Source organism: Castor canadensis, chromosome 1, assembly GCF_047511655.1.
Source record: "Castor canadensis chromosome 1, mCasCan1.hap1v2, whole genome shotgun sequence".
In the NCBI taxonomy this organism is placed as follows: domain Eukaryota; kingdom Metazoa; phylum Chordata; class Mammalia; order Rodentia; family Castoridae; genus Castor; species Castor canadensis.
Genome location: NC_133386.1, coordinates 92,831,594 through 92,851,810, shown reverse-complemented (window position 1 = coordinate 92,851,810; position 20,217 = coordinate 92,831,594). Strand labels below are relative to the sequence as shown.

General features: G+C 34.7%; 1 long non-coding RNA gene across 1 annotated transcript in view; it reads right to left on the bottom strand.

Annotated features, from left to right (window-relative positions):
- LOC141424920 (uncharacterized) overlaps window positions 1-19,070 on the bottom strand; it is an 89,434-nt gene extending 70,364 nt beyond the window's left edge. The window contains exons 1-4 of the long non-coding RNA XR_012449871.1: window positions 18,772-19,070; window positions 18,235-18,382; window positions 14,245-14,403; window positions 11,599-11,681 (exon numbers count right to left, since the gene is read on the bottom strand). This is a non-coding gene — a long non-coding RNA (uncharacterized lncRNA). The remainder of the gene's footprint in view (window positions 1-11,598; window positions 11,682-14,244; window positions 14,404-18,234; window positions 18,383-18,771) is intronic.
- Between the last annotated feature and the right edge of the window lie 1,147 nt (window positions 19,071-20,217).

The following is a 20,217-nucleotide window of genomic DNA, read 5'->3' as shown; positions in this document are numbered from 1 at the left end:
AACATGTACTAAATATGTATAATGTACCAAAAAATAGCAACACAACCCTGTAACAAACACATTTACCTGCAACTCACTTTTAGAAACATAGTGTTAAGAACACTTTGTAAGTCTCATAAATACCATCTCCTCATCTCATTTCCTGGCCATCCCCACCATCCCAAGTAACCATAACTGTGTTTTCCCTCTCATTCCTTTGTTACTGAACATGTTTTTTTAAAGTTATCAATATGTCTGCATATGTTAAATATTGTATCATTTACTTTTAATGGTCCGGTACTGTATATAAATGGAATTTTCAAGTGCAGCAAAGATTGCATTTGCTTTGCTCCTGAGATTCAACATTGTGGTGGTTGTAATTTATTTCTTTTACCACCATTTTCTATTCCATTGTAGGAATATTCCACAATTTTTAATTCAATCTACTCTTGGGTTGCTTCCAAGGTCCTCTCTCCCACCTTGGCTGTTAACAGGCAGTGCTTCTAGAAAATATTGTTGCACCTATTTCCTAGTATCCATGTGCATGGGTTTTTGGAGAATATAGGCAAGAATGGAATTGCTAGTGATAGGATTCATGTATCTTCAGCACAATTGGAAAATGGCAAATATTTAAAAGGTTCTAATTCACATTTCCATCAAGAGCACATGGGTGTCATGGCTTCATCCACAGGCAAAATATGTTCTCAGATTTTAAGGTTGACTTGGACAGGGTATGAATTACCTTCTCATTTTTTTCTTCATTTCCATTCCCCTGATTCTTAAGAACAATGAATATCGTGTGTATCTTCTGGCTTTCTTTTTACTTCAATTGAAATGACTCTTCAAGTGGGTCCCCTTCTCCTCCCTCTTCTTTTTTAAAATTTTAGGTCCATTTTGTTGACTCATTTGCCTTTCTCTTATAGACTTTTAAGATTTTTTTCTTATATTCTGGACTTTAAGTCTTTATCAGTTATAAGTATTGCAAATATTTCCTTCAAAATTAGAGTATCTTCTTATTTTTTTTATGGATGTTTTGAGAAGTTATTTTAATTTACTCATTTATTTACATACTTTGGAAGGTTTTGTTTTAGAAAGCTTTCACTGTTCTACAGACAAAGATACTTTCCATAATTGCATTAATTGGAAATTATTTTTGTGTTTATGTTTGGGCTCAATATTACTTTTCTTCATACTCATACCTTTTCTTAAACTGTCCTTTTATCAAAATTAAATAAGCAATGCCAATTCATTATCAATCAACTTTGCATATGTTTCATTCTATTTCAGGGTATTCATAGTTTATTGACTGACTTAATTGCTACAGTTTTACATTTATTCTTTATGATTTATAAAGGCAAGTATATTTTCTTCAGGAGTGGCTTGACTGTTTGGGACTTTTTGCTTTTCAATATAGTGTCATATAAATTTTAGAATCAGTTTGTCAAGTCCCATAACAATAAAAAGCTAACAACAAAATTCATCAGAATTTCTTATTAGAATTGCATTGAATTTACAGATTAACTAAAGGGAAAGCATGTATCTTTATGACATTGTATCTTCTAATCCATTCATACAGTGGATCTCCTCGTTCAGTTAGGTCTTGGTGTTGTTAAGTTTTATACATTTTTCCATTAATCTTTTAGATTTTTATGTAATTTATTCTTGAAAATATTTTAGATGTCATGATAAAGGTACTATTTATTTGATTCCGCTTTCTAATTCTTTGTTGCTAATATACAAAATGTGATTGAAGTTTTTCATTGGTCCATGTGCCTCATAGTCTTGATACTTTATTCAGTAATTTTTTAAGGTTTCTACATTTTAAAAAAATCATGGCAGCTGTGAAAAATACTAGTTTAATTTCTTTTCTTCTAAGCTTTTTCTTCCCTGTCATTGTGACAAAATACTCAGTAGAAGTGGTGATAACAGAAAACTTATCTTTATGTTATCTTAAAAGGAATGCTTTTTCAGAGGTTTATTATTAGGTAAGGTCTGGAGCTTTGGATATATTCTGTTAGGGAAGTTTTAATATTTGATTCTTAGACTGGTAAGAACTTTACCACAAATTAAATTTAATTGTACAAATCCTTTATGTTCACCCACTTAGATGATTATACATGATCTCAATAACTTCTTAAAATAGTATATTACTGAAACTTACTGTCTTTTTTGTTTTGTCTTGTCACAGATTTTTTTGATGACAGGATGTAGCCAAAGCTAATATCAAATTCACTGTGTAGCCCTGACTGGCCTAGAACTCATGATCTTCCTGCTTCAGCCTCTGGAGTGCTGAGATTACAGATGTGTACTACCATACCAGGTCTGAATCTTATTTTCTATTTAACTATCTATATTTCCAAATTGCTACACATTTTTTTCAGAATTATCACTTTTAAACAAGGCTGATATTTTCTTTGAGATTTTGACATTTATGTTCATAAGTTAGTTGGGGTGGGATATCTCATATTCTGTAGTCATGGTAATATCTGATGAAATGTAGGCATGCATTTTTATTTCTATATTAAAGAATAGTTGATAATGAAAAGGACTAAGAAATAGGTACATTGTATGTGGGAGGGGCACTTGTGAGAAGGGCAGGGTGAGTGGAGGAGATGAAGGTGAGGGAACAGAGTTGGTGGGCTTCATATACATATATAAAAAAGACCAATGAAACCTCTTGCAGGTGACTTAACTGGGCCAGGGAAGGGTTTTGTTGGGGGGAGATAGTAAGGGGGGAACCTAACCAATGTACAATGTAAGCCTATTTAAAATTATTACAGGAAATACCCCTTGTACAATGAAATATCCTAATAGAAAAAGAAAATGGAAAAAAAAGAATAGTGGGTGTAGGATCAGAGTTGAGTCATCTGCTGAATTTGTAGAATTAATAAGTAGAGTGAGCATTTAGGGAGTGCATAGGAGAAAAGACTTAACTATTGATTCATTTTACTTAACTATGAAACCCTACTCACTTCTTTTCCTTGTTTTCATTAAAAGTTAATTTGATTTATATTTTTGCAATTTTTCCATTTTAGCTATAATTGCATGTTCATTGGGATACTGTTTTAATGATAAGCTATCATTTTTATTAGCATATATTATTTATAGAAAGTGTTTCATTATGATATTTCCATATGCAAATGTATTTTCAGTTTTCTTTTTATTGTTTTTATTAGTGTACATTAATTGTACAAAGTCAGGGGATTTATTGTTATATTTGCACACATGCACATGAAGTATTTTGACCATATTCACTCCCTGATCACCCTCTCTTTTCCTTCTACCTTGTTACCCCTCGCATAGTCCCTATTTTATGTTCATGTCCTTCATTTTTAGATCTAGATTACACATATGATAGAAAACACATTCTCTTTCTAAGTGTGACCTAATTTGCTTAACATGATGATCTCCAGTTCCATCCATTTTCCTGCAAATAGCATAATTTTATTCTTCTTCATGGCTAAATAATACTCCATTGTATATATACACTACATTCTCTTCATTCATTTATCAGTTGATAGAACATAGATGGACTCCATTAACTTGATTGTTGTGAATGGTGCTGCTATAAACGTGTGTGTGCAGATAAGATAGCTCTACTGAATACTGTCATTCAATATGTCCAGGAGTGTTAGATCAGGATCATAGGGTAGTTGTATTTTTAGATTCTTGAGGAACCTCCACACTGATTTCCATAGACGCTGCAATAATTTACATTCCCACCCAACAGTGTGTAAGGCTCCCCTTTTCCCTTGCATCCGCGCCAGCATTTGTTGTTTGTGTTCTTGATGATTGCCATTCTGACTGGAGTGAGACGGAATCTTAGTGTAATTTTGATTTGCATTTCCTTTCTGGCTAAGGATGATTCTTCCATGAATCTATTGGCCACTTTTACTTCTTTTAAGGAATGTCTGTTCATTTCATTTACCCATTTAGTAATTAGATTAGTTGTTTTTGGTTTTAATTTTTTTTTTTTTGATCTGTTTAAGTGTTCTGAATATTAACCCCTTGTCCAATGAATCACTAGCAAGGATTTTCCCCCACTCTTTGGTTTGTCTCTTGATTCTGGTCATTGTTTTCTTTGATGGGAGAAGTTTTTTATTTTATACAGTCCTCCTGAGCAATTGGGGTACTATTGAGGAAGATGTTGTCTGTGCTCGCATCTTGAAGATTTTTCCATATGCTTTCCTTTAAATTAGCTTTAAAGTTTCAGGTTTTACAATAAAATCTTTGATCCGTTTTGAGACGATTTGTATGCGACAAGGATCTAGCTTCAGTCTTCTACATGTGGATAATCAGTTCCCAGCACTCCTTGGTGCTACTGTTGACAATCAGAGGGATCTAGCTGCATGGCCTTATTTCTGAGTTCTCTGTTTTATTCCACAGGTCTACATGTCTGGCTTTGTGGTAACATATTATTCTAAATTACACACAATGCCTAGTTATGCCCCTCCCTTTTCCCTGCTAAAATATTTTCCTTTCATCCTGTCTTACCGGAGTTTGCCCATTTTACCATTCAATTTCAAGTAAGCTGACATTGTTGATATCACCATCATATGTTTTCTTTTCTTTCTATTTTTATTTTGGTTTAATTTCCTAAATCCATTCATTCTGAGTGTTTTTAAATTTTCTACTATAATAATTTAATGCTCTTTATTTCCTTTTAAGAATCACTGTATCTTCATCACATGTTCTCCAAACAGAATTTCATTATCAATCTGTTTTCAGCACTAATTTTTATTATTTTGATATCTTCTTGGTTCTATATGTTTTTAAGAAAGATTTAATTTCTCAAAATGTGATTTTCCTTTAGCATTTTTATTAATTACTTCTAACAATTCACTCTGGTCAGAGAATATGTTCTATATGGGACCAGTCATTTTAATTTGCTGATCCTTGCTTCATTCCACAATATATGTTTAATTTTGTAAAAGCTCTGAGTATCTCTGAATGGAATGAGAAATTTATAGTTGATCAGTTAGATTAAATTTAGTTGTGCTACTCAAATCTGCTATACTCTCACTGACATTTTGGATCTGATCACTAGTTACTAGACAAATGTGTTAAAAATCCCCCCCAACTCTGATGTACATTCAACTTTTCATTACATAGTTGCCTACTGTTCTTAAAAATGTATATACAAGTTAGAATTTGTAAGTCGTTTTTCAATGGCAATACTGGGGTTTGAACTCAAGACTTTACACATGCTGGCAAGTGCTCTACCACTTCACCAGTTTCCAGTCTTTGCTTTAGCTTATTCTTCAGATAGGATCTTGCTTTTCCTCAGGATCAGCCTTAGACCTTGATCCTCCTACCACGGCCCCTATGTAGGCAGTATTATAGGTATTCACACCACGCTCAGCTAGAATTCTTTAATCTTGATAACAAATTGCAATTTATTTCCATTTTGTACTACTCTTTGAGCTATATTAATGTTTTTGTTCTAAGGTAATTTTTTTCTGATTTTGTGTAAGTGCACCATTCATTTTTGACTACCATTTACTCAATGTATCTTTCTTCCATCCTTTAATTTTCAAGCAGCATTCTGAAGTTTTAGATAGAATTTTCATTTTTTAATCAAGACTGAAAACCCTTGTCTTTAACCCAATCATTACTTATGATTTTATTCTTGGAAATCAAATTAGGAAATGCAATAATAACCAGATAAAAGCACAGATTGATTTCCCCAAGTATGATTAAAACATTCTAAAATTCACATAATTAGCCACCAAAGACAACTGCATTATATAAAGTATTGGAAAACCCAACTTACCACACTGCTTAATGCTTTGCTTAATGGGCTTTTTATTGAGTGTATTATGTCTACTGTATATCCATTCTGTTATTATTAAATGCAAATTACTATGTAATATATATAGTACCATACACAGGGTAGGTCCTTTTGTATAGCCTAACAAAGAAATCATATGTTCAATATGGTAGGATACTACCTAAATTTGAGCCAGCGCTAGTGTTAGTGCCCCCCAAGATAACTGGCAGAAGAAAACAAAGAAGTTAAGCACTCGGGAAGATAAATCAGCAAGAAACAAGACATTATCAAGAACACGCCTGAGATCTTTATACAAGAATTGCAAAACCTTCTTACTGAACACACACAACTAAACATCTTACCACTGCTTATGTAGTTATATAGAAGTTGGTTTTCATTCCAGATAGTAAATATCTAGCAAAACATTTGCAAGTCATTATTGTAAATATCTAAATAGTAAGAGCTCAGAAGACAGAGTATCTCTATTTGGATTTATTTCTTCCATCTTATTTTTGTGCTGTTTGTCCCATCTATCTCTTCCTTTTCTGGTTTATTTTTTGTTTTGCCTTTTTAGATGTTTATAGGACATTTTTATTTGTTTTGGCAGTACTTGAACTCAGGCCCTTATGCTTACTGGACAAGTAGATGCTCTACCACTTGAGCCACACCCTCAAATTTTTTTGCCTTAGTTATTTTTCAGATAAGGTCTCATGATTTTGCACAGACTGGCCTTTAACCATGATCCTGGATCTATGCCTCCCATGAAGCTGGGATTACAGGAGTGTACCACTGTGTTCAGCTTTTATCGAACTTGTTTTTTCTCACACGTTTCCCTACACAGGTTAGAAAGCTAAATCTTCTATTTCTATTATTTTATTTTACCTCAGTATTGAAGACACTTACTTAGAAAAATCTGAAAGTGCAATTTTCACCCCATTAAACAATGATCTTATTAAACCTTTAAATTGAGTCACTCTTCCTGACTTACATGTAATTAATAGACATCATAGTTCTATCCTATTTTAAACCCATAAAGAATTACTAATTTGTCCATTCATTGTTTACATGTCTATCACTTTCTTTGTATTTTTTTTCAGTGCAGGGTATTTAACTCACAGCCTTGCACAAGCCGGGCAAGCGTTCTACCACCAAGCTATAACCCCAGCCCCACACTTTTCTTGTCTTAATCTTTTTTGCATCAGTCACGTGTAATTGGTTCCTTTTCATCTGGAGTATGTCTTTTTGAATTGTCTTAAAGGAGTGTATTTTGGTTGCAAACTCTCTTTTCCCTCATCCAGCAATATATTCTTTCTAACTCTTCGAGGTTATTTTTTGCTAAGTATGTAATTCCAGATTGACGTTTTTTTCTCTCATCGCAATGATAATTTACCACTGTTTCTGGCTCCAGTTATTGCTACTGAGAAGTCAATGGTCAGTCTAAATTTAATTTCTTTCAGGTTGTTCTCTCAAGATTTATTTTAGTCTATACTATTCCATAGTTTAAACTAGAAAAAGTTTATGTCCATTTACTTTTATTTATTCTGCTCTAGATTTGTTGCTTTATAGATTGATATTTTCCATTGGATTGGCAAATTTCTTAGTCAGTTTGCCTCTATCTCATTCTTTGTTTCTAGATATCTATTTAGATTCAGCTCTGATTACCTCTTTTCTGTCATACTTTCTCTCTTTCTCATTTTTCCACATTTGGGATAATCTTTTCAGATCCCTCATTGAGTTCACTAAGCATTTCATGACATATCTAATTATCTTTCAAATATAACAATTATTTTTATCTCAACACTTTTTCATTTCTGAAATTTCCATTTTATTCTTTTTCAAGTCTACTTGAACAAAATGAGTATACTAGCTATATCTCAATCCCTTCTTTTTGAAAACAAGTGCTTTTAACATGTTATACTGTGGCCATTCTATATTCTGTCTAATAATTCCCATGTCTAATAGTTTTACTAGTTCAACTCAGTTCTTCATTTGCCTTGCTGGTTTTTATTCATGTAGCTCTGCTTCCTTGAGTGCTGGTGACCTTGGCAATAAGCTCCCATTCATTAGAACTTCATCTGTAACTGTTCCTGAGGGATGACTTGAAACTTGATTGCATGTTTGCATTTGCTTCTTCTAAGTTCCTGAGGACACACCAGCCTGTGACCCTTAAATTAAAATACTACTAATAGCATTTTAAAAATACCCACCTGATATGAATTCAGCCTGCAAATGCTTATCTTCTGACCTATTAGAAATGATTAGTACACACCCCTCTGTCATAAATCTAATGCCAGATATTAAGACAGGTAATAATTCTTGCAATCTTTTTCTATTAGTCCTTTAATTAAGGCTTCAGTCCCTTGGGATTTTATGCAAGGAGAATCAATTATTAGATTCCATCTTTTGTAGTTTTGCCTTCTGCCACTATCTGTCCCCAGCCCCTAAGACCTGTGAAAACTGAATATTCATCTGAATGTTAGTAAATATTTCCAGGGTGATAATTTCACTCACAATGAGAATTTTTTTCATTACTTTTTTTTTAACCTCTGAGAGGCTGAACCAGATCATATTTTCTTCCACAATGCCAGAAACAGAATGTCTATGGTATTTCTTTACTATGTCAGCTAATATGCATATCTGCAGTCATATGTATGTCTGCATGAATAAAAATATCTATTCTCATCTCTTCATTAAAATCACTAATAATCTGAATTTTATACAATACTCATGTCTGAAGATAACATTAAGATACATGTGTTTACTTGACAAGCATTTTTAGTGACCTATCATTCTGGGTTGTTTCTGAATCTGGGAGCCCTTCAAGGAAATCCTCTGCATAGAATCTGTGAACCCCTAACATTGCCATGTAATGATTGTTTCTTTTTTCCTTCTCCTGGAGAGGAGATGAAAGAAAATTCAGAATCTTATGACCCTTCCCAGAAGATAGAGAATATCTAATGTCATAAAATTTCCTGCTACATTTTTCTTTTGGTTTATTTGGGGATTGTGTATTTGTTAGCCTGCTTATCTTTGAAGTTACATTTACTTGTAATTGACATTTCTATAAAATAACAGAGACAAACAAGCACCTCAGTGTCCCAAAAGAGGTGATAAATTTGTGTTTGGATGTCACTATGAGCCTACAGTTTCTGTTCAGAGAAAAGCAGTAAAGGGTCTTTGTACATTCACCCTTTTGATCTGTACACCGCCATCTTGAACTATGAAGACAGGGCTACAAGAAGGGTACAACTCCCACTTACCCCTAATCTTTAAAGAGTCATCAAAGGCTCAGGACCCCAGAGCATTGCTATGTTTGAAATACTTCACTTCAGGTAGACAAGTGGAAACAAACTATGTAACATTTAGATGTTGACTGCTGCTCCACTTGCTGAAGGTTCAAGTGTGTGTGTGTGTGTGTTAATTTTGGGACATGTTCTTGACTCTCAATATCTGAAATTTTATTATCCCTATGATATATTCAAAAATATAAAGAAAAACTGAATTGTGGTTCAGTCTAAAGAAGGCAGCAGGCAGCCCTGTGGTTTGGCAAAATCCAGAACATCTGAGATCTTTGTATTGTAGCCTCATGAATACCATATACATTGAATGATGTATATGACAGAAACAAATCATATTCTGGAATTAGCCACAAATAACACCACAAGTAAAACATGCAATTTTTTAATGTTTATCAATTTTTGGCTAAATAATAATTATTAAGTTTGATTCTCTCTTTACACCTTATACTCCACAATCTGTGGATCTTGAAATGCTTCAAGGGGACAATAATAAAGTATATTTCTAACTATTTATAGTGGACATTGATCATGGGTTTTGACTCATGGGTCCCTTCTGAAAGTTCTTGTTTTGAGGAATTCCTTGTTGTAATGGTGTGGGATAGCCAAGATAAAGGCAGAAAAAAAAAAAAAAAGAATGCTCTCACTTAAGACTGATTCAGAAATGAACATAAGGAAGGAGGCCAAATTCTGTTCTCCATTTTTATGGTGAGAATGATGGCGAGGTGGTTGGCTTTCTTTCTTCTTCTTCTTTTTTTTTAAGACAGCTGCTAGCTAAAGGAGACATTATGATACTCACAACTTCAGTGCAGTTAAAAAAAAATTCCATAAATACTGGAAGAGTGGCATCAGTATTATCAGATCAATTTTGTATGGCTTGGGGCATCATTCCTAAACATTGGGCCACTCTTCAATAAGATGTGCAACCTAATCATCTCCAAATAAACATTTTTAATTTAATTAACCAGAGCCAGATACTGGTGTTCTTACCTGAGAACCAGGACTGAAACTGAATTTGCTACTAAGAGCACAATGACTAAAGGAGTACCTGGTCATTTGCAGCCTGGAAAGCTGCTGACTCTGATGAGTGGTCCTTGGGTTTTTGCATGTTTGACCTGGGATGGAGACAATGTGCCAACTAAAGTGTGAATGCTGCCAGGCGCCAATAGCTCATGCCTGTAATCCTAGCTACTCAGGAGACAGAGATCAGGAGGATCTCAGTTCAAAACCAGCCCAGGCAAATAGTTCAAGAGACTCTACCTTGAAAAAAACCCACAAAAAGGGCTGGTGGAGTGACTCAAGGTGTAGGCCCTGACTTCAAACCCCAGTGCCATGAAAAAAAAAGTCTGAATGCCTAAGAAAATTCCGAATATTTTGTATGGATCGGCTCAACTTTCTGCTTTCAGCAAATTCCTACAACAAAGACATGGTAAGTCAGGGTAGGACTAGCTTGTCTACAATCAGATGGGAGACAATACTGCTTTTTTTTTTTTAATACTGCTTTTTGAAGGAAGAAATTCTGTGCTTTGTGATTGAAAGGGCCTCGGAAGTTTATTAAGCCATTTTCTTTGGTGTCTCAAATGCAAGCTGATGAAAGAAGCAACTCCCAATAAGTCCCTTAGGTCTCGACAGACCACGGTTACAGTTCTTTCTAAAGCAATTCTAGTAGGAATTCTCAGCCAAATAACACAAGTTACCCACTGGCAAAGATTACAGTGAGGATATTCATTATTTTGAACTGCCTCAAAGTATTGACCACAGTATAGCCACAGGGCTAAAGAGATGATAGCAAAGTTTCATGCCTTTTGGTAAGGACTAATGCTGTAGACAAGATTTCTACCTATGGTTCCTGGCACTATAATTCATTAGAAGCTAATAGACTGGCCAAAGTAATTATGGCTAACAAGTCTGTGACTGTTCTGTCCTTAATATGATCCCAGCACCTAAGTTTACATCAATAAGAATTGGGCTACTAGAGTGATGCAGCCTCCCAGAAATATATCCTCCTGTTGGGGTGACATCCCTACATGTGATTGTACTAATCAGCTGGAAAAGTAAGATTCCTCCAGAGACCAGGGTTAGGCCTAGCTGAAAAATTACTGTAAGTACATGAACAAGAATTTTTTTCCTTCCTCTCCAATCCACCATCTTCTAGTTCTATCATTCTTTTTACTGTGTTTTCCTTTCTCGTCTTTCCTACCTGAGAGGTTTATTATATTTCTTTCTACTCCTTGTCTCAATGCATCTATATGATGTGTTCAGAGCAACTATTTGAAGTGTCTAAGTCATAGGATTCCTAGGAGTCATATTTAGAGATGATTAAAAACAGTGTGCCTCCTTCAGAGATCCCGAGGTCCCACTTTAAGGTAAATTAACTACTTTGATAACATTTTGGGGGCCAGGTAGCTCTACATGCACAAGCTGTTGAACAGATGTTATCACTGAGGGGAACTGTGACAGACACTGCTGGTTGTCTATTCATTTCTTGTTTCCTTTAACTAAGTGTATTTCAATTATTTTTCAATGAGTCCAACTAAAATAAACTTTCCTTACCTGACTTGCAGTCATGATTGGTCACGTGGCATATGGTATTTCTGGCCAATGAAATATAGGTAGGAATTCCTCAGGAAGACACTCTGAATGAAAGACAAAGATCATTTTTCCCATGAGCCTTTCTCTTATTCCCACCTAGAAATCAGACATAATATCTGGAGACACAACAGCCAGAGTCATGACCTATAAAGATCAGTGAGGCATTCTAGAAGGCAAAAGAGACAACAGAAAAGATGAGATCTTGATGGTTTCATGGAAGCTTGCCTGCCTGACTCAAGACTTATTTCTCTGCTTGAAACAAATAAAATTTCCTTAATCCAGTGTTTTGAGGGGTTCTATTTGCAACTAAACACATTTTTAATAGAAAAACTCATAATGTTGGGATCCAGAATCCTCGAGACAGGTAACACTGTAACCAAAGATGCCAGATCCAGCTCAACTGGAAACTGTGCAAAGTAATGGGTTTAGGACTTGTGATGTAGATCAAGTGGTAAAGCTCTTCTCTAGTAAGCAAGAGGCCTTGCGTTTAAATTTCCCATACTATAAAGCAATGGGCTTCACTGTGACATTTTCATATGTACATATAAAATACATTAAGCATATTCACCCTTCTCTTGTTTTAAAAGCCAGAGTGATCAGTGTTTATGGATCTTTGCAATCTTGTCATTTGTTCTGCTCCCAGATATGGCTGTTAGTAAAATTTCTAAATAACCCTCTATTCCTAAGAGTATTTTCCAGTTTACAGGGACCTTAGGGATTTATGGTTAAAAGCACAATCTCTGGAGTAGATATCCATTGTTCAAGTTCCGACTTTTCCTTTACTATTTGCATAGTACTGCATAATCTCTTAATCTTTCAGAGCTTATTTCTGCTTCAAAAACAGGAAGAATACATTACTGTCCCCTCATATAGTTGTGTCGGACAATAGGAAAGAAAGAATGTTGGAGAAAGTGCATTGACTTTTTTCAAGAAGAGTTAAAACTTAAAGTGTGCTTCTGCATTGGCGGAAAGGAATCTAAGCCCCACCCCAACTGAAAAATTCACTAAGATTTTTTAAATAAGTGAGACTTGTGTGATAGGTGTCAACTCAGAACAAAAAGTTCTTTAAAAAAAAACCAGAATATGAGAAGATTGAAACTTTTTAGGTTCATGTATGTAAATATTTCCATATATATACAACCTTAATATTTTCTTTAGCTTTGGAGCTACTAAAAACATGATGATCTGTATGGCTCAGTAATGTTGAATTTGCCACTTAACCATTCCAACAAATTAAGACTCTTGATTCATCCTCCTAAACTACTCCCACTGTAACAAAACTGGAGCACCATCTTTAAGTATTACATTGTAGACCAACTAGCTGGTGCAAGGCACTTTGCATGTGTTACACAATTCAGTTCATCTCCTACTAACCATATATTGTATCCCATGTTAAAAATGAGAAAAATTGTGCAGAAAAAACTAAATAATGTATCCTTGTTTGGTCATATGTTAAATAGTTATTGGGATTTAAGCTCAATTATGTAAAATCTCTGCTTTTTCCAGAAGAATTCATAACAGAAAACAATCTAGCACAAGTTTGATCATTTTTGTAGAAACAAAAAATTTGAACATTAGGAACATTAATGAAATAGGAGTGCTACATAATTCAAATTTTAGAAGTAGCTATTTTTGCTTAAAAGAATGACTTTCTTTTCAAGAACAGAGAAGCTTAGGGAGCACAGTGGATAAGTGAAAGCAGAAAAAAATCTGATATTTTGGAAGCTCCATGTGCCCATGTGTCTATAAACAAATTGAATATGCACATGTGTATATGTATGTATAAACAATAAGTCCCTATAGAAAACATATCTTTGATTCAGCAAAGAGATATTAAAATCAAGCTTTTCCCAAAAGTGTACATAAATTTATTCAGTAAGAAAATTTACTAAGCCACTTTTTCCCTTTTGATATTTTCCAATTCTAACACTCTCTTTATAAATCAAGAGACTGTGTCACAAGAAAATTGCTACCTATTGTAGTACATTCATATGTTATTAACTGTAAAAAAAATAAATATTGTCAACTTGATTTAACTCTTTTAAGGTTATGATTACCACAAGGAATGGATGTTTTTATTCAATTTTTCAAAAAAAGATTCATCACCAAAATTGGAAATATTTGCATTAAAATGATTCTCAGACCAATGTCCACTCCTAATTCTCTCATAAAATAACTCTAGTGAAGTAGTGAATAGGCAGATAAAAACCAAAGTTACTTTAATTAACAGACTGATATTTAATCACCATTCTTATCTAAAGAGCTCTTGTATAAGTTCTTGTGGAATTAGATGAAGTTTGCATAAACATATGGAGTCATTTGAAGGATCTATATTCTAATGTAATCAAGAAGTAATCTCTCAAAGAGTCCTCAAAATCCTCACCAACTGTCCACTTGTTTGTTGTCTGGATTTGCTGCCTCTTTTTTTTATGTCCTAAGGTAGAGGCAGGAAGTCTGGTCCAAACTCAAGTATGATTAGCTAGCTAATCACTGTAGATGAATATTGAGAGGTCCACCTTTAAGGGCCCAGGCCGGGGCAGGGGAGAATGACTATACTGACAGGTATGGGGAGGAAATCGTCTGCTAGACAGTCTTAACTATACTTACTTATACTTAATGGTGCAGTAGAAGGTTATCTGATGCATATAACACAGTGCTTCAAAGGAATGTTGGAGTCAAGGTGACATCCAGAAGTTCAAGTGGGTGGGCAGGCAGACAGCTGACACTGAAGAAGTCAATAAACCAGTAACAGGATGCCAGTAACCACTGTGGGACATGGGATTAATTTCTGAGGATGACTGAGAAAAACAAAGATGAGGTCCACGAAATAGGCAAGAGTAGAAAGGATGCAAGCCTAGAAATGACTAGGATCTATTTAATATAGTTGAAACCGTGGCAGGAGCCATAATAGATTCGTGGTTTGTATGCATGGATGGGCAATATTTTAAAGCACTGAACCGTGATTATGTTAATAAGTACAACATATATTAATATATTTACATATATACACATTAAACTGTGCATACACTAAACAAAACAAACATGCATACGTTCTTCTTCTTTTTTTTTTTTTGAGGTTTGAATTCAGTCTCTAGAAGCTTATTTTGATACAAATTCTTCCTAAGATATCCCAACAAATGAAGAGAGGGGAATTTTTCCAACCATATTCTTCAAGGTCAGCAAAACCAGAAAGGATACAACAACAGAAAAGAAAACTGTAGGCCAAAATCCTTGGTGAACGCAAGTACAAAAACCTCAGCAAAATCCCAGAACAACCAAACACGAAAACACATTAAAAAGATTATTGACCATAACGAAACAAGATTCATCTCGGGGATGCAAATCAACAAATGTGATATACCATATGAGCAGAATGATGACCTAAAATTGTTTGATCATCCCAAGAGAAAGTACAACAGGCATTTGGTAGTATTTAACATGTCTCTATAATAAAAAAAAAATGCTGAGCAAATTAAGTATAGGGAAAACATACCTCAACATAATTAAGGCCACAGATAATAAGCCAACAACTAACATTTTAGTGAATGAGGAAAGCTGGAAGCTTTCTCTTCAAGATCTAGAACAAAACAAGGATGCCCATTTCGATCCCTCTTAACATAGTGCTGAAACCCTAGACAAGCAATGAGGCAGGGAAAATAAATAGGATCACAACTGAAAATGAGGTTGTATTGTCACTGTTTGTAGATGACACGATTTTTCTTTTTTGAGACAGGATCTTGCTATGTGGTACAGGCTGGCCTGGAACTCCTAATCCTCCTGTCTCAACCTCCCAAGTATTGGGATTACAGGCATGAACCACCATGCCCAGTGACATGCTTTTGCTTATAAACAACTCTGAAGTCTCTATTAAAAAATTCCAATTAATAAATGAATTCAACAAGGTTGTAGGATACAAAATCAACATACAAAAACCAGTACCATTGTTATATATCAATATTGAATCATCTCAAATAGAAATCAAGAAAACAACCCCATTTATAATAGCTTCAAAATAAAATACATAGGATTTAATTTAACCAAAGAAGTGAAAGACCCTCACAATGAAAACTGATTCAATGAATCCACATCAAAATACCATGATATTCTTCACAGATATAGAAAATATCCAAACTTTGTATGGAATTGCAAAAACAAAAACAAAACAACCGTGAACAGACAAAGCAATCTTAAGCAAAAAGAACAAAATGGGAGTCATTAAACTATCTGATTTCAAAATGTATTCTAAAGTTGTAGTCATCAAAACAGAATGGCATTAGCACAAAAACAGATGCATAGACCAGTGGAACAGAACCAAGAAGCAAACCCACAGGCATATAAGGCTTTCACCAAGTTCTTAAACCGGTGTCATCCAGAAAAACTCTAGAATCATTAAAAAGAAAAAAAACCCCACTATATTCTAGAGTAACGAATTCAATACTAATCACCAGACATCCAAAATATCACATATATTTCAAAGTGAAAGAGCAATCATTTGAATATTGATGTTAGAAGTAGAGTAACATCAAGACCTATATATGTGAAGGTTTGTTTTGTATTTGTTGAATCTAGTAACGCTTAATAAAATATCTATCTATAAAAACACAGATTGGTATATTATCGGACATACTTGCTTTCATTTGGTTTTAAACTTCACAGTCATCTGAAAGCAATTATCTGTAAATTTTAAATTTTCACTTCTGGATTATCACAAGGTTTACTCATTTTTCAAACTGAGTTCATATTTCTCAGAAATTTAATCTCTAAATTTTAGCCAAATGTTAACAATCACAGAAGTTAATGTTTTTGAAAATTAACCAGCTACTATTTCAATTTACAGGCTAGATCATAAATTGAACTTAAGGTAAATCTTGATAATATTAGTAGTAGTAGTTAACAGTTATTAAGTACTTGCTTAAGGATCAGCCTTTTGCTGAGCCTTTACATAAAGGATTTCATTTACTCCTCACAAAAGCCCGGTGATATGCATATTATCCCCACTAAAACCATGAAAGAAATGTAGACTTAATGAGATCCAGGAACCAGGATTTCACAGTTCAGAAGTTTTTTCTGACTTCAAATTCTGAGCATATTTGAAAACATATTGTTACTTATTGCTGCACTTCAGTTCTCATTCCCCAAAACAACACTAGATCTTGTGGCCCCAACTTGTTCCTTATTTTTGATCTTTCTGTTCACACCAGGAAATATCTTCTTCCTTAAAACAATTATCAACTTCACTTCTTTTTTTCAATCTGCTTCTGTCTTGCATACAAAATACCATGCAAAAGCAAAACCCAAACCTTGAAAACATGTGACATAGTCTTCTATGCATTGTCTCGTTTTAGCTCATCAAAATTTCACACCACAGTGGCAAGCCTCATCTTGGTTGTAATCCTACATTCCCTCTGTTTTTTCAGGACAGTTAACTCTGACTACTGTTAACTTTTGACCAACAAGATCCCTATACAAAGTCTAGGGTCTGCCAGTATCATATTGGTCCCAGTCCTTTCCATAACATGTAGCAGCCCAGCCATAGTCCTAAACACTCAGGATGGCCAGTGTCTTCATCTTTTTGCTTTCACTGGCCTCGTCTTTTTGCTCCAGTGACTGTTCATCTTGTTTTTTTGTTTGTTTGTTTGTTTGTTTGTTTTTTATAGCTGGACCATGACTAAAAAGGTCAGGAGAAGTGTTTTTCTAACTGTCCCAACAAATAGTGTCATTTTTAGTCCAGTAGTTTTTCAAAAAAATTTTAACAGACTTTCTGTTAATATAATTTTATACAGAAACCTCATATATATAAGAGAAAAATAAATCTCTGGTTGAAACTCCACAAACTTGAATGTCCTTATTTCTGCCAACTCCTGACCTGTTTGGGGGACTCTCCATCTCACCTCAGCTCTCAGCAGCACAAACCATGTTGAATATTTAGCAGATATCATGTTTTTTCTTTCATACAGTTTTTCCCCCTGAAGGATCTGGTCAGTTCCTCAGCCTTCATTATATAAAGAAAATCAAATAAAATGTATCCATAATGCATCTTCCTGATAAAACTACAAATAACATTATATTAAATTGAACTTTTTAAAATGTTTTATTAGATGTTTACCAAATATTATGAGTACTAAATAAAATTAATAGAAGATGTCCAAGTCATCTCCAACCTCACAAATAACAGTGGAACAGTGTCAGTCAAACTTGCAGCTCAGTTATCCAAATGGCTGTGAAGAGACAGCCTGGGGACCTGGGGGTGGCTGGAATAGCCACTCATGCTGTAGGTGAGTCAACATAGAATTCTGTCTAGAGCCTTTCTCAAACTCAATTCCTCTGTTTGCTACTTCCTCTCCTTTCCCATCACAAAATTATCTCTACTCCCTTCATCTTCAAATTATTTTTCTCTCCACTGTCACTTGATTTGTATTTCTACAATTCTGCAAGAAAAAAAATGAATTTTCCAATTCTTATTGTGAAACCCAAAATAACTATTCTTATTTGATTTCCTTGCATCATTTTCTACTGAAGCTCCTTTTTTGGTCTATTGTGGCAGTAGACCTCATCGGCCACTCAGCTTTCTCTGTTTTACCCTCCTTCCTTACTTACTTTAAGTGCTCAAGCTCATCAGAGATAGGTTGTCAGTCCTCTTCCTTTTTAAATTAATCTACATGCTTCTCCAGGTAATCATCTTTGATTCCCCTGACTTAAACAACGTGCTCCACTCATAGGTGCTCAATTCACATCGAGTGCTTTTCTGAAAGTAGATGTAGGAATATGCAGTGTTTCTTGTTTAACATTCTCCAGTGGCTACCTGTTCATAGGACAAAACCCAAAGTTCTTGCCCAGACCCTTAGCCATAACCCCCAGACTAATTTCTCCTACCTCCCACTTATAGCTACATCTTCAAAAGCAACCCGGGCTCCAGTAGAATCCAACCACTTGTCATTCTCAAAGCATGACCAACATTCCAGATTTCGCATTTTCTCAAATGCTTTTTCATTTAATACTCTGCCTTCATGTCTTTGTCAATGTCTAATTATTCTTTAACACTTGAGGAATAGCTATCTATTCAGGACATCCTCTGTAGCCTACAGGATTCTGCAGAACCCTTTCTGAACTCATCAACAATTTATAATTACTTACCCTTTATCCATGTCTCCCACTAGTCCATGCACATAAGAATCAGTAATATTTTTCATCTGTGCACCACTCCATCTAGTAGAGTATCTGTTTACTGATGATTGCTTGTTGAAGGGATGAATACATTTTGGGAGCTTCATAAGGATGTTTTCTTAATTATCCTTTGAAAAATAATGGTAAAATGTCAGTACCACTAGGGGGCACAGAATTGTAACAGAATTTTCAGTACTCTAGCTCAAAGGAGATGTTTTCCTTCTGTATCAACTTACTCAATTTCTAAACATGAATCTTAAAAAGATGAAATAGCTCTACTTAAATTAATGCCTGTAATAAGGATGTAAATAACTGACTAGAAAATAGTGATATTGTCATACTAATGTGCCAGAAAAAAAATGAGATAAGTTATAGTCAAATAAAATAAACAGGGTTTTGTTAGGGAAACTGAAGAGTATCAGGAAAAAAATCAAAATGCAAATACAATGTCAAGAAATTAGTGCTATGAGACTCAGAACTCTTAAATTTTCAATTAAGAAAATATCTAGCAGGCTGAGGCTACAGTTCAGTTGGTTAAGCACATGTCTAGTATGCCTGAGACCCTAAACTTGTTCACCAGCACTATGAAATAAAGAAGGAGAGGGAGGGAGTGAGGGACAGCGTTGGGGGGAGAGAGAGACAGAGAGACAGAGAGACAGAGAGAAGGAAGGGAAGAAATATATATATATTTACAGAGAGAAACATTATTTTGGGGGAGGACTGGGTTTTTGTTTGTTTAGCTTTTGTTGTTTCATATTACATCCCTCTAAGTTTAAGTGTCCAGGCTCGACAACTTACGAGTTTCAAAGAGTTATTAGCCTCAGTTTCTTCCCCTATAAATTGGGAATGATTGTTGTACATACTTGGGAGGTTATTGTCAGAGCCAAGTAAAATAAATATTTAAATCACAGTGCCTAACACATTCTAAGCACACACTAAATATTTGCTATTATTTTGCTGTAACAGTGGTGATCAGTGTAATAGTTTGGTAATTCTTAGAAAAATAAATTGTGTAGCTGCTGGAATGGAAAAGGTGAGAGCTTTTGAAGCCCTTTCTTCTTTAGACACTCTTTCCCTGTTCCCTTACCAAACTCTCCCTACAGCAGCATATACTTACACCCATAACCCTTATGAATCCAAGGACCAAAGGCCATTCTGAAGGGGCCAAATTCCACTCACTGTTTGATGTAGGCCTGGAATTCCTACTGTTAGAACCTCCCTGCAGACTGGCCAGCCTCAGATGCTCTCTGATATTGATTGTTCTGGGTTCTTGAATTGATTTCTGCTTGTTGGAGAAACAGTTTGCAAAGCTTGTATCGTATCTCTAAGGGATAAGATTTCCTAATGGACAAACAATGATATTTTGGTACACTATGCTGATATGTTTAAAACAGTAAGAGAAAGTAAATATGTTTT